Raw genomic sequence first — 15,475 nt, 5'->3', positions numbered from 1 at the left:
GAATCAAGATGTATTATGTACAGGTACAAATTTCCTATGATGAATGTGATCATTATGTATCTCAAAAGTATGCCAATAAAATTGTTTTAAAATAAGAATAATTTTGTGTATGAACCTATATACCTAGCTTTGTATCACTGTAACAAAAGACCTGAGACAATCAATTTATAAAGAAAAAAAGTTTAGTTTGACTTACAATCTTTCAGTTTCTTGTACCTGATCAATTAACTGGTTCCATGACTTTTGGACATGTGGGGATGTAGTACCTCATGTCAGGAGCAAATGGTACAGTAAAATCATAACCAGGAAGAAAACAACAAGAAGAAGAGATTTGGCATCAGTTTTTTCTTTAAGGCCACACCCCAATGACATAAGAACTTCTGACAGCATCCAAAATTTGCCAGTAACTCCACCCTGGAAGCAGTTCTTTAATACATGACCATTTGGGAAGCATTCAACATCCAAGTATAGCAAGACCTAAAAGATATTTAAGTACATGGCACAATTGAAGAATAAATAGACAAATATAAGTAGTTAGAAATATTAACACAACCTGCACTAATTAATACACCACTAGACTAAATAATCAAGAAACATGTATAAGATCTAATAGGAAATCAAGTACCTTGATAAAATTGACATTAACAGAATATTATGCTCAAGAATTATGTATATGTGCATAATATTTTATTGCCCCAGTGTGATTCCATGCTGTGTGTCTGTTCTCTGGGGCCAGTAGTTGTTTATTTCCATCTGCCTTCTCTCCCACCTAAGTGCATGCCACCACTTCATGGAAGATTCAATGCTTATGGACCTGAGCCCCCTGAGGTCCCTGAACTATCTTTTCGGTTGTGAACTAAAGGCCAATAAAAATTATCACTTTAAGGTGGATAACGATGAAAATGAACACTAGTTATCATTAAGAACAGTCAGTGTAGGGCATGGTGCAAAGGATGAATTACACATTGTGGAAGCAGAGCCAATGAATTATGAAGGCAGTCCAATTAAAGTAACACTAGCAACTTTGAAAATGTCTGTACAGCCAATTGTTTCCCTTGGGGGCTTTGAAATTACACCACCTATTGTCTTAAGGTTAAAGTGTGATTTAGGGCCTGTGCATATTAATGGACAGCATTTAGTGGCTGTGGAGAAAGATGGAGAATCAGATGATGAGGAGGAAGAGGATGTAGAACTCTTAATTACACTTTTACTTTTTCACACCAGAGTAACTATTTGGTATTTACACATGTGTGTCCCCTTTGTTTCACTTAAGAGTATGGCTTCAATGTGCATCCATTTAGCTATAAATGTCTCTAGTTTCTTATTGTTTATGGCTGAGTAGTACTCCATTTTGTAGAAAAACCATATCTTCTTTATCTGGTCTCCAGTTGATGGGCATTTGGGCTGTTTCCAAGTTTTAGCTATTACAAACTGTGCCACTATAAACAAGGGTGAGCATATATCGCTGTGGTATGATTCTTTTAATTCTTTTGGAAAGATACCCAGCACAGGGATAGCTAGGTCAAATAGGAAGAAAAGGTCTAAATGAGTAGGGGAATTGGGAGGGGTAGGGGCAAGAAAAGAAAAGAAAAAATATGAGAAAAGGAAAAAATGGAAACAAAGTCTTTGTAAGTAGGGAAGAGTGGAGGGAGTGAAGGGAGGGCAGGGAAATGGGGAAAAGATAAGAACTAAGATACATCATGTAAAGGTACAAGATCCCAACGAGGAATGTAACTGTATTTTATACCTAAAATGTACCAATAAATTTAATGAAAAAAAAAACCCTCTTAAGTATATCTGGAAAGTGATCTGCCCCTGGAAGTGGTAGCAAGATTCCATAGAAAAGAGTAAAACTAGCTGCTGATGAAGAAGATGATGATGAAGATGACAGCAATGATGATGATGATGATGATGACAATGATTTTGATGAGGTGGAAACTGAAGAGAAAGCTCCAGTGAAGAAATTAATACGAGATACTACAGCCAAAAATGCACAAAAATCAAACCGGAATGGAAAAGGCTCAAAACCATCAACACCAAGATCAAAAGGCCAAGAATCCTTCAAAACACAAGAAAATTCTCCTAAAATACCCAAAGGACCTAGTTCTGTAGAAGATATTAAAGCAAAAATGCAAGCAAGTGTAAAAAAGTCCACTGAACCTTCCTGGGGATTACTGATAAATTAAGCCCAAAGATGGGGAGAAAGGAGGAGAGACAAATAATGGTCCATACTGAGTATCACCAAAAATCAAGACAAAAATCTTCCATTTTAATCTCAACCCCCTTTCCTGATCTGCCACTCAGACCTTCTTCCAAGTGGGAAGCAATCTTTTTCCTAAATCTCCATTTTTTCCCTTTACTTTTTTGATTGCTGTGATTCAGTGAACCTTACATATTGCTTTCTGTTATGCATATGCCTCATCTCCTGTTTTAATTACCTTTGTATCTCTTAGCTGCTTAGTAAATATTTGAATGAATAAAAAATATATATTTTAATAAATTATTAATTTTCAGTATAAGTAATGTAGTGTGCTATAAAAAAGTCTCAATACATATCAAGGACTGAAATATTAGAGAATATATTATCTGGTCATTTTAGGATTAAATCAGAGTCAATAACATTATATTTTTGATATCACCAAAAACTCAGAAATTAAACAGTACAATTTAAGTGGTGCTTACAGAAATATTTTATATTACAAAACATCTTAAAAACGTTGATTAAACTTCTCTTTTAAAAAGGGAGATAAAAACAAATCAAAAATAAAGGAAGTAAACACAAATGAAAAATATGTCATACAAGACAAATTAATACAAAAATTAAGAATGATATTTTTGTTCCTTGTAAATATTAATATGTTTTAAAAATCAACAGAATGAATTAAGAGATGAAGAGATAATTGGTATATCAGAAATTAAACAGTATAGAACCTACAATGTCAAAATAATGTTATACTGTAAACAACTTTTTAATGATAAATTCAGCAATTTGGATGAACTGAAAAAAATCCTTTAAAAATTATGACTATCAAACTGGGTATGGTGTCACACACTTGTATTCCCAGCACTTGGAGGCTGAGGCAAGAGGATTTCTGGGAGTTTGAGGCCAGCCCGGACTATATAGTGAATTCATATCAGCCCGAATTACAAAGTAAGAGACCATGTCTCAAAGAAGCAAAATTACAGTAAAATTAATTTAAATTAAACCAAAATACAAAGCACAACTGTCAGCCATGTATGATGGTGCACATACATAAGCCCAGGACTCTGAGAACCTGAAGCAGGAGGATCAAAAGTTCAAAACATCACCAAGGGTGCTGTTTACGTGATTTTAATCACAGCACTAGGAACCTGAGGCAGGAGACTCGCTTTGAGTTCAAGGCCAGCTTGGACTACACAGTGAGCTCCAGGCCAGCCTGAACTTCATGCTGAGACCCTATCTCAAAACAAACAAACAAACAAACAAACAAAACTATAAACACAGCCTGGGCATCTAAGTAAGACCTGGTTTCAAATTAAAAAATGAAAAGTGTTGAGGATGAAGCTCAGTATGAAGGTCCTGGTTCAACTGCCAATACTCAAAACTATGAAAATCCATTTAAATTAGTTATTAACTATTTACATTAGAAAAACCATATTTGACATAAGCGTGATCTATAATGTTTAAGGTGAAACAATATCACGCACATATTCTTTTAGTAAAAGAGAGGAGTCGGGAATAGTTCCCAAATCATTTTCTGAAAGTGACATCCTGCATTCCAAAAGGTCTCAAAAGTATTACAGATAAAACACTTCATAAATCTGTATGTTAAAATACTTAAGAAACACTAGCAAACTGAGCCCACTAATATATAAGATAGAAAGCTACTTTCTGAATAAAATGTCATGTAAAGAAAGGCACTATTTTAAGATAATTAAATAAAATGGGTAGCTTTTAAAATAGACTTAATTTTTAGAGTAAGTTTAGGTACGCAAAAATCTTGGACGAGGGCCAGGGACTTAGCTCAGTGGTTTCGCCGCCTGCTGCACAAGCGCAAGTACCCGAGTTCGATCCCCGGTACCAAAAAAAAAAAAAGAAAAAAAACCCCACAAAAATCTTGGACGTGAAATTGTCTATATTTTAAAAAGGATAAAGCAAATTTAAAGCAAAGTGAGAATTTAATTTCAATATATGCACCATGTTGAATCTTAATGATTTATATGAATAGTAGGACATTTTTCTCATATAATTAAGGTTCAGAATTAAGGCAATGGTACCTTTTCATAAAACCAAACCGAAAATTTGAAGATACATGAAAGTTTCTTTGTAAAGTGAAAATTGTAATACAAAAGGAAATGAATGCTAAGACAGAGTAGACAGGATTCAGATGTGTGAACAACACATACACCAAAGCTCTCTATTTCAGTGATTTGTGTTAGTAATGTTCCCAAATTTCTAAATACTGAAATTAAAATACTTGTCCTGAGTTAAAGTCTGAAGCCTTTGATAAAGTAAATATAAAAGCCAAACTTTCAATTTTAAACTAGCCTCATGAGGCAAATGATGTGTTTTTTTATAAACAAAACGATACCAAAACAGCAAAAGTGAAGTGAAATTATGAAGTTAGACTAGATTTTAAATTATTCAACTTGCTAATCATCTTAGCTTTTCTTCACATTGGTTCATTATTGTGATTACTTTAATACCACCTAAAACCATTGTTTCAAGATTTAAATTTACTCCTCATAAATTAATGGAAACTAACGCAGCTCCTCCTGACACATAAGGGTATTTACAAGTTTGGGGTTCTGCAGCCAGTGTTGAGTTTGTTTTGATGGTCCAGTTTTCCTTGTCTGGCCTCCCAAATATGCTCAATAAATGTTCTAAATGTTACTAATGGCTTTATATACCTTTTAGGAGCAGAGACCTGGTCAGAACTACCTAATTGCTTGTCTGGTTTTAAATTCCAATTTACTACTTTGATATAAACTAATCTGTGTAAACTAATTTACCTTTATAAAAATTTTTTACGACAATTCCTTCTAGGTTGTTCTCAGAGTTCATTAACTATGTGAGAATTCTTGATAATGTTTGCATGTTTGTTTTTTTTTTTCGCTCCACATTACAGTGCATGGTTTTATTCTTAACATTTCACATCTTATTTGTTCAGTAGGGGCATCTCATCAGAATTTAGCTCCATCTCATATATAATCTCCTCAATAATAACTTCATTCACCACTATTATTTTCTGTCTCCTCACTTTGCAAGAATAGGAAATGATCTCTTCCTTTGAAGCACTTCCATGACATTTTTTTGTTCAGTTGTGCTAAAGTCTGGTTAGTATTATCAGGAAGTAGCACACACACAATAAAGCTAATATTAGTTTTCATACTTGGAAAGCCAACATTCTTGCAATCCCAAACTGAGGGAAACTCAAGCTAGAATTTTAGAATAAAACTTGCCTAAATTCAAGATACTTCATGGCAGAGTTGGGATTCAAACTCAAGCACCTCTCTCTCAGTCATTGAAAGTAATAAGATTAAATCCAGAACCAGATGTGGTGGTGCACACCTATAATCCCAGCATCAGGAAACTGAGGAAGGAGGATGGCCACCAGTTTGAAGCCAGCCTGAGTTACATAGCAAGACCCTATCTCAAAAACAAACAAACAAATAAATTAGCTTCTACTCTTAACCATTAAACTACAAAACATTTGATATCCAATAGAATATATTTTTAAAAGTTTACAAGATATGTAGTCTACATAGGATAAGCACTCCCAGAACTTGCCAGAAAGAAATTTATATCCAACCCAGATACATGGTTTCTAACCAATTACACAATCCTGATGCCCAAAGCTGTTGCTGCTAATTCTGTCAGTGAAGTCAGAATCCACTTGGATAGATATGCTTCTCTCTAAAGCGCTTGTATAAATTTACCTGCGTTAGGCTGCAGATATTAGAAAACCTTAAGTTTAATTGACTTAAATATCAAAGGTCTTCATTACAAAAGCATAGAAATAAAAATGTTTCCATTTTTGTCAAATCATTTTCTCAGCATCATCAAGAGTGCAAATTCTTTTTGATTTTTTCCTATTCATTTATCCACAGCATACAGTTGCTCTTTCCTTTTGTTCACACACCAATGTCTCAAAGCAGACTGTCTTTTCTTAAACCTTGTTTCTTATCTAATTCTTCTAACTTTTCATTAGCTGGAAATGGGTCATGAAGATATATACATGAAAATAACTGTAATATGGCAATAACTACATATTATATAAAGAATGATCAATTTAAAAATAATAAACTCACAGACAGCCATCAGAATTTTAAGAGCAATGCAAAATCTATTATTACTATTTTCATTTGATAGAATCTCTCAAGAAGTTTTTGTGACCTAACCAGAAAGTGATAGTCTTTCTAGTCATTCATACTCCATTATAAGGAGTTTATTATGTTACCACAATTTTTCCTGTGGAAATGTAAAGCTTTTGTTAATTGCTGTGGACATGTACAGAGCCTTTCAATAATTTATTTTCTCTATATAGGGATATACATATTTCAAAGAACTGCACCAACTTTAATCACAACTATGGCCAAAGAAAAGAAAAAGAAACTGCCCTCTGATGACTTTAATTGACAACTTAGCTAATTAATTATTTGTCAAACTTAAAGCATAGAAGTTCAAGGGAGAATCTTAGCCACATTTAACGCCATGTAAGGTTTAGATATGCCTTTCACCTTGGTTGAATCAATTAAAATTAGATTCTGTCCCTTGGATTTGGTGGCACAGAGGACAGATTACTTGAATGTATTATATCTAATGATTTCTACTGGACAATGGAAGGAAAATGACAGTTTAAAAGAGCATCTAAGTTTTATATACTAAATTAATTATACATAACATTATAGAGGATAATTTTTCATTAATACATGTACACCAATTAGAATTCCTTCAATTATAATGGAAGAATTCCTTACTTTAAAAATGTATATTTGTTTTGAGATGCTTTTTCAGGTCTATATATGTCCTTGAATGTGGTTGTTAATCTTATGAAAGAGTTGGTAATTTTAGAGATGCTCACCAACTTCAGCTACATATCCATGTCTTTATTATTGATGAATATGGCTTTATCTTAGGTTTCATAGAAGAGCATTAGGTATCATTATTTTAATAGCATCACTTTTCTAAAGAAGGTACATTTAGCAATGTGAAATGTTAGTGATCATGGGTCTCCCCTTTACTGAGGATAGAAAAATTATCTTCTTTCATCTGAGACACTGAAAGCACTTAAATGACATCTCATTATCTCTATACCATTCTCTGACAGAATTGGCTTGTAGTATAATTCCCATTTTATTGGTGGATAAAGTCATGCACATTATGGTTTTATAATTTAGCTAGGCAACAGGACTGCCTTAGCAAAGAGCTTTCAACTTTCTTTCATCTTAAAAATTTGTCTCAGTTATGTCTTCACATTTCTACTGCACACTTGACCTTAACGTTTACTGAAACCAAGAACTTAAGTGGTCATTTGTCCAGCGAATCTTTTTTCCCAAATAAATGTAGTTGAATTCTACCTTATTTAATTGTGACATGAAGGAGAAATGAATAACATTTTATAACTCATAGAAATTTATTTGCATCATTGTCTAGAATTGAATGGTAGAAGCTTTAAGAAATCAATATGTTCATGTTTTCACTGTGTTACATGGCTTTAGTTACTTACAAATTTTGTTAATTTTTCAATACATAACTTAAAAAGCAATCCCATATACTTCATTATCAGAAAAGAACAAATTAAATCTATAACATGTTGGGCCTGGGATTTAGCTCAGTGGTTCCACCACCTGCCTCCCAGGTACAAGGTCCAGAGTTCGATCCCCGGTACCAAAAAAAACCAAAACAACAACAACAACAACAAAAACCATGTATACTTCTTGTGCATGATTCTCCAGTGAATTAGTGAAAAATATCTAAATTTTTGTGTAAGGCAATCAGACTAATGCCATGATGACATAGAGCTTTAGTTAGCAGAAATACACCAGTTTAGTAGGTGCCATTGAACTGAGTCAAGATACTTTGATCACACTTTCTCAAGTTTTGGAGTTTTTCTATTTTTTCCAAGTAGAAATAAATAGTACACAAGTAAAATATGTTTTTATAATTGTTGTATAGATTTACAGTGGATATGAAGACACTTATAAGAAAACTTTATCATGAATTGTAAGGAAAGGTCCCAGAGAGTTGATAGTTTGAATTGGATTAACTTGATTAATTGGTACATAGAATGAGAGGTAGAGGGTGAGTAGAAACATAGAGGATATACAGTTATATGTAGAAATTATTCTATGGTTTTTCCTTTTCTGTCTTTCCTGAGGAAATATATTAAGCACCTTTTATATAGGAATATACTTTTGAAACTGAGAATATACAAATCTACTACAAATATGAGTGTGTCCTTAAGGAGTTATAGATGCATACCGGTAGAAAAAAATTTAAAAGCAAGGCTTTGTAGACACAGTAAAAGGAAAGCACAGATCAACACACCCTTTGTTTTATTTCAGTTTGCTTTCTGATTATCCACAATCTCACAAATCCATTATGGCTCAAATAGAAGCTATTGTATGCTCAGATATGATTGAAAAATATGCAATAGAAAAAAGTGAAAACCTTTTTCCTCTTTAAAAAAATGAAATATTTTATACTTTTAATGAAAGCTCTGGACTTTGCTAATATATTATAAAATAATGAAATGATTTTAACCAATATTTAATTTTGACAGATAAATTATGATTGAGTTTTTAAAAATTTGTGACTTTTGTCTATTATTAAAAATGCATTAATGTTTTTATTTCATAACTGTAAGGTTATAATAGATTTGTTTTCTACTCCATTAGACCATCTAATTAAAATTTTATTCCCAAAGATAATATATAATATTTTGATTTAGATTCAGGGTATGTGGAGTCTTTTAAAAAATCTATTTAAAAATAAAAGCCAGTCAATATATTTCTCCTTTTTCCTGTGTAAAGGTAGAAATTGATAATCTTTCTTAAAAATACACTGAAATGTGGCATTGCTACAACATCAGTTTAACAGAAAAATAAATAAAACTGCCAGCATTGACCCTCACTGTGCTCAGTTCTTAGGGAAAGTTGAATACTTTAGTGGAAGAACTGCTTTTGAATCTGAAAAACATATGATTTACTATATTTTTGGTATTTAAAATATTGTCCTCTTCTATAATAGGCACAGAATAAAACATAGTATTTATTGAAATGTTCAAATAATAAACATCAGTTGCTAAATATCTGTACTGAAGGGCATGCACGATGCTATACAACGTTCTCTGTGTCTTAAACTAAGCCAACTTGAAAGAAATGTTTGTTTAGTGCCCTGAGGGTCAAGATCGCTCAAATCTCTGTTCAGACAAGGACAGGCAGGGGATTCCAAAGATGACTCTAGGTTCCAAAGTGTAAATCCGGGAACATTTTGACTGAAGTACGTCAGTTCTGACCTTAACTCCTGCTGAATGCCTTGCTCCTGTGAGAGAAAACCTCTCTTCCACTGAACTGTTCAAAATTCATTTGCAATGTGCATTTGCTTTGCCCCACTCTGAAAATATATGCAGACAAAGTTGATTGACAACCCTTTGGTTACCATACCATGAAGTTTGAAACCAGAAAAGCTACAGCTCTAATTCATAGAGAGCTGAGAGCTGCAGAACCTAATTTCTTGAGGTTCATTCTTAAATCTTTGCTCATTGTCCCAAGAGGAAAACAAATAATCACGGATTACATAAGACTAATAGAACTGTGGACAGGGTAAGGGTGTAAATATGGAAATTGCAGTCACAAATTCTCTGCTCTGATGAAAAGAAATCACATTTGTTAAAGTAGTTCTCACAAAGATGACTGATGAAATCATTTCATTTAGCAAAATATTTCTTTTTCAAAGAGAGAATCATGTAGGACATATTTCCATATAATTTAAAAGTTAGAATAATAGAAAATTTTCCTATAACAAAATATTGAAATTATGGCATAAAGTATCAGAGGTCTTACACACACACACACAAACACACACAATGAACTCTAGTGTCATTCTTCCTTTTCTATTCCTAAAATTCTGGTTATGAAAGCTAAATTCCTGATTACCCTCTCCTGCCTGCATCTAGATATGATTTTCATGGAACAATTTTTGTTAATTATTCTCTGACATCCTACAGATTTTTATTTCTCTCCTTTTTTCATTCTTCCTAAAACAAAAGTGCATATGATAATTAGGATGAAAAACTATCATGTGGGCATAAGAGAAAGGTCAGAAAAGAGAAAAAGAGAGAGTAAAAGAGAAAATGAAATAGAAAGAGGTCAGTATAAGCATTATTGATCCTTTATATCCCAATCTGATTTCTTGTTATAGGATGAAAATAATCCCCTTAAATCACTGTGGTGTGTTGAATGATGGCTTTCCAAAGATGTTCACGTCCTAGCCCAAGAACGCACAAACATGCTGTTTTACATAGTAAATTACATTTTTCAGATGAAAAAGGGGAGGCTTATTCGGAATTACTAGAGTGAGCAAAATGTAATCATAGAAGGATACAGGAATTCCAGAGTGTCAGAGACAGTGAGAGTTCAAAGTGATGCACTGCAGACTTTGTAGTTAGAGAAAGGGGGCCCTAAGCCATGTAGCCACACACTATTAGAACATGGAACAAGAAGGCATCCGCTAGAACATCCTCTAGAAGTGAAAAAAGAAACAGATTCTCTTCTAGCAGCTCCAGAAGGCAATAGATTTGTGCACTTATTTTATTTAGACTTTGGTGCTGTAAGTGAATGAAATTTGTGTTGTCTCACAAATTTACCAATAATTTGCTACTGCAACAATCAGAAACCAATTTAGCCATGGATTTCTGTTATTTGAAATATACCTTTAAGCTACACTGGAACAATTGCACAAGCTTTCTTATATTTCAAACATTCCAGAAACATCTCAAGGAAAACCTCAAAAGTTAACTAAATCTCCAATGATAGTAGCTATTTTTGTTCAACAAATCATACTTTCTGTTTATTTAATACAGAGAAATTTTTAAAATGATACTTGTCAAGTATCATTTAACTTTCTCATCAATTTATTTCTTGGTTTTTGCTTTTGTATTAAAAGGAGGATGACTGATCCTTTGAAAACATTCTCCAAAGATTAATTAAAGTAGATTTTATATATACATATATGGGGAGTTCTGTCTTAAATTAAATGACATGCATGTGCATGAAATCACATGCACGCACACACAATTATAAGAATTAATAGAGCTTAATAGATCTGTCAAGCAGACTCTTCAACCAGCTCCTGGAGCCCCACCTCCTGATCTAAATGTTTTTGCATAATCTATCTCTTGGTTGTGAGTATAATATAACAAAGGTATTAAAATACATTATACATGTTTACAGTATGTAACACTGAAGCATTAACCTTGGCTGAGTCTCTCATTCGTTGGTTCAGAATGTCCAGAAACTCACTTGTCAAGAAATAGAGGATGCCCATAGGACCTGAAAATGGCCTCCTACTGGCAATCTACCAGAGGCAAGTTTAGAAAACATTGCTGCCAGGCACCTTCAGCCTGTCAGTGTTGTGTGTTAGAGGTTTTCATTAACTGTTCATCGATACATGTATTTCAAGACCACTGCCAGGTAATAAAAGGGAATCTAAGTCAATTATTTGACCCGGATTCAAATTGGGCCTGGCACTATGATCCAGTTGTATGATAGTCCACCCACTGATGCATTCATCTGTACACGCTTATGGAAGATGAACTGTGTACCAACTTGCAGGTTCCAAACCAGGCAGTCACGGTCAGAGCACAGCTTCCATGATGTCTACTACTCTGTGTTATTCCAAATACTAAGGCTCAAACTAGCCCTATTTTGGGAACATATAAACTAACCTTGGTCCTTGTATCACTCAGCAGTCAATTACTCTGCAGCTAAATTTAATTCTAATCCAATTGTTGTTTGATTCACTCATGTAAGCATGCTTGAAGTAATTTAAAGAGCATGAAATAGCATTTAAAATTGTGAGTGAAGAATACTGAATTTTGTAACTGATTAAGAATCCTGGAGTCTTAATCAGATTCAAGTAAGACCAGTCTCTATGTATGTTTCCTTAAGTAAGCTACTTACTTTACAGTAGAATTTATTTCCTCATCTGTATAGTCAAGATAACAGGAGTACCTACTGAGTCAAATTGTTGAGAGATTTAAATGAGGTAATATATGTAAAGTATCTAGAACTACCTTTACAGTGTTTAGTGGATATTAGATGCAGTTATGAAAAACATTGTCCTTTTTGTTTTCCTAGTCTTCATGAGGAGAGATTATTCTATATTCTTGGGCCTTTTCCTTAATCCTTTTGAACGCAGGTGGAAAGAGCTATGTCTTTGGTTAAATGTTGGAGTCAAAGGCATATACTCTTAGACCAGGCCCTTCTACCCTCCTTTCTCTTGGGGATCTAGCTCTCCACAGTAATTACCTTGTCTGCTTCAATGGTTGGTATCACGTATTTCACAAGAACAACCCTATCCATTCCTATGGCAAAAGATTAGTGATTTTCTATGTATATATTTACTGAGAAAAGTCTTCGCCAATAAAGACTTTAAGTTTTCAATACATATTTGATTATACTGAATTGTTTCTCTGGTGTGGGAAACTGAAAGTGTAAATGAGGACTGAAGTGTGCAATAGGTAATGTGAAATAGGAAGAAAAGGTTCAAAGGGGAATCAGAACTAGGGAGGTGGGGGGAAGGGAAAGAAAAAATGAGAAGAGAAGGAAAAAATGGAAACAGTTTTTGTAAACAGGGAGGGGAGGAAGGATGGAAGGGAGCAATGGGGAATGGGAAAAAACAAGAACCAAGATATATCATGTACAGGTACAAATTCTCAATGATGAATGTGACCGTAAAGTATACCTAAAATGCACCAATAAACTTAATGAATAAAAAATATGATTTTAATGCATAATATTCACTAGTTAGGAATATACATGGTGTGATCAAAATATACAGTGAATGTTTAAATTTAACAAAGAATCATTACCCAAAATAGGGCACATTGCCATTAATTCCCCTCCAAAATACTCTCTCTCACTAGGAACACACTTCTCCCATGTTTTTTACACTTTCTGAAACAGTTCTGAAAGTTCCCTTTCATGAGTGTCTTTAAGAGGTATGATTAAAAACAAAACAACAGTGAATGCTATTGCCAAATGCTTACAGAGTAGCAGCCTTTTAAATAATTAGGATGTGTCAATGTGCCATCATCCACTTTATTAACTGAATATGCCACTTTGTAACTTCTAGCTCTTCCATAAATCAAAATGAAGATTAAAGGTAAACATTTTGAATGCAGTCAGGACATTGAGGGAGTCATGAAAGTGTAGCTAGAGGCACTCATGAAAAAGGACTTCCAGAAGTGCTTCAGAAAGAGACAAGAATGATGGGATAAATGTGCTTGAAATAAGGGGGAATATTTTGATGTGAAAATAGTCTCATACTGTAGTACTTTTTTTACATTTAAATATCCTCCACATTTTTAAAATCATGCCTCATATTTCAGAAAACAGTGGCAGTCAGAAGACAATATTTGGGATAATGCATGGTGGAGGAAGTCACATTTTTAAAAAATGTTTTACCATTTATCTGTATAAAGATTAGAAAGCCTTAGGGTGAGAAAAATGTATAGTAAATAAGTTCATGATCCTCAGATAAGAAAACCTTGGTAAACATTGTTAATGTGTACTCTAAAGAATACACAGTGTAAGAGGTCAGGGATTTAGCTCAGTGGCACTGGGTTCATGCCTGCCTCGCAAGTGGAAGGTCCTGAGTTCAATCCCCAGTATCAGAAAGAAAAAAAGAGTGTACAAGAATACACAGTATAATTTCCCTTTTATTCCTTTATGACTACTATGAGGCACTGGATTATTTATGAATAAGTATTTAATGATTTCTTATACTGGAAATTAAATTTAAATAATTTTGTATATTTATTAAAAGTTATGACATACTATTTTAAGTTGTATTCTCTGGATTTATTTATGCAAAATTTAGAATCTTATTTTAATGCTTAAATCTAAATTGATTCTTCAATCACTGCTTTTTGTTCCATTATTGATATTTTTCTCTAAAAGTATCAATAACATACCAGAAAATGAATATGCATTAACATTAAATTTTCAGTTGAGCAGAGTTAGGCTATATTTTAGTAAAAAGGGTGGCATATGCAAACCTAGAAAAATGATAATCCCTTGGTAATAAGAGCCAGTGTGAGCAAGCCCTCATAAGGTTCCAGGAAGAATGTGTTCATTCTCTAATTTGGAACACAAACTCATGTGAAACAAACTCTCATGGTCATCTTATTTATCCCCACTGTGTAGCTGAGAAAACTGAAGGCAAAAATGTTAAATAATTTTATAAAAATTGAGCAACTTGTAAGAGACAGAGGTTGGAATTAAAGCTAAGTAAGGAGTCTTTGAGAGCTCCTTTGTCCCTTCCACTGTGAGGACACAATTAAAAAAGGATCATCTGTGAGCCAGTAAGTGGGTCTTTGCCAAGGCTGAATCTGTCTATATCTTCGACGTGGACTTCACAGGGACTAGAACAGTACGGTATAAATTTCTGCTGTTAAAGTTTACCTAGTTTATGGTGCTTTGTGACAACAGCCCAAATAAGTAAGATTTCAACTTTTGATCAAGAGAATGGGAAGAAAGTTATTTGCAAAAACATCAGTCATGTAGTAGAAAAACAGGAAAGCTGCAGTATATGCAATTGCTCAAAAACAAAGAGAGAAGCAAACAACAGCTGTTGCTTGGAAATAACTGAAATCCAACCAGGTCATAATCACAACTTCTCCCAACTTTGGATACAGGGTTTATCCCTTGTTTAGGATCTTGTTCTGCTCCCAAGAGGTAAGTCCTTAATTCTATTGATCTCTTTTCCTCTTGGCTGAACTTTCTGGGATTTGATCTTTACTCTTGGATATTGTCTTCACTATTCAATAAGAATTTGCATGTGATTGCAAGTGACTAGTTCTATTATTATTAGTACGCTATCTTCCCAAATAGAATTAAAGTACCAGCAATTTCAAACTACTTGAGCTAATTACAATATTAACCAATAGTGTTTTTTAATCACTATAACTATTTTACAATCTTTTCTTCATTTAAAGAAATCTAATTTGGTGGAGTTCATAATTTCAACTTTCAAAAGATAAATCCATAATTCTTTAATAATACACCTCTCCAAAACTTGAACTATATGTGAAACTGTTGCTTTATAACATGTTTAAGATTCCTAAAATTCTTTTCATCTAGCTAAGAGGGTCTACAAATGCCATCTGAAAATTTTCAAAAGTTTTACCAATGTATCTTGTAGTCACACATTGATTTGTTCTGTGACCTCAGGCATTTTTGACCTTAGGATTTTTTTTTTTTAACTCTA

General features: G+C 33.5%; 1 pseudogene; it reads left to right on the top strand.

Moving 5' to 3' along the window:
• The first annotated feature begins 754 nt into the window (after positions 1 to 754).
• LOC106010258 (nucleophosmin pseudogene) lies at positions 755 to 2,186 on the top strand (annotated as a pseudogene).
• The last annotated feature ends 13,289 nt before the right edge of the window (positions 2,187 to 15,475 follow it).

Source organism: Heterocephalus glaber, unplaced genomic scaffold (assembly GCF_053883595.1).
Source record: "Heterocephalus glaber isolate CG9 unplaced genomic scaffold, H.glaber_assembly_v1.0 deba00001586, whole genome shotgun sequence".
Classification (NCBI taxonomy): Eukaryota; Metazoa; Chordata; class Mammalia; order Rodentia; family Bathyergidae; genus Heterocephalus; species Heterocephalus glaber.
This window is presented reverse-complemented; position numbering and strand designations above follow the sequence as displayed.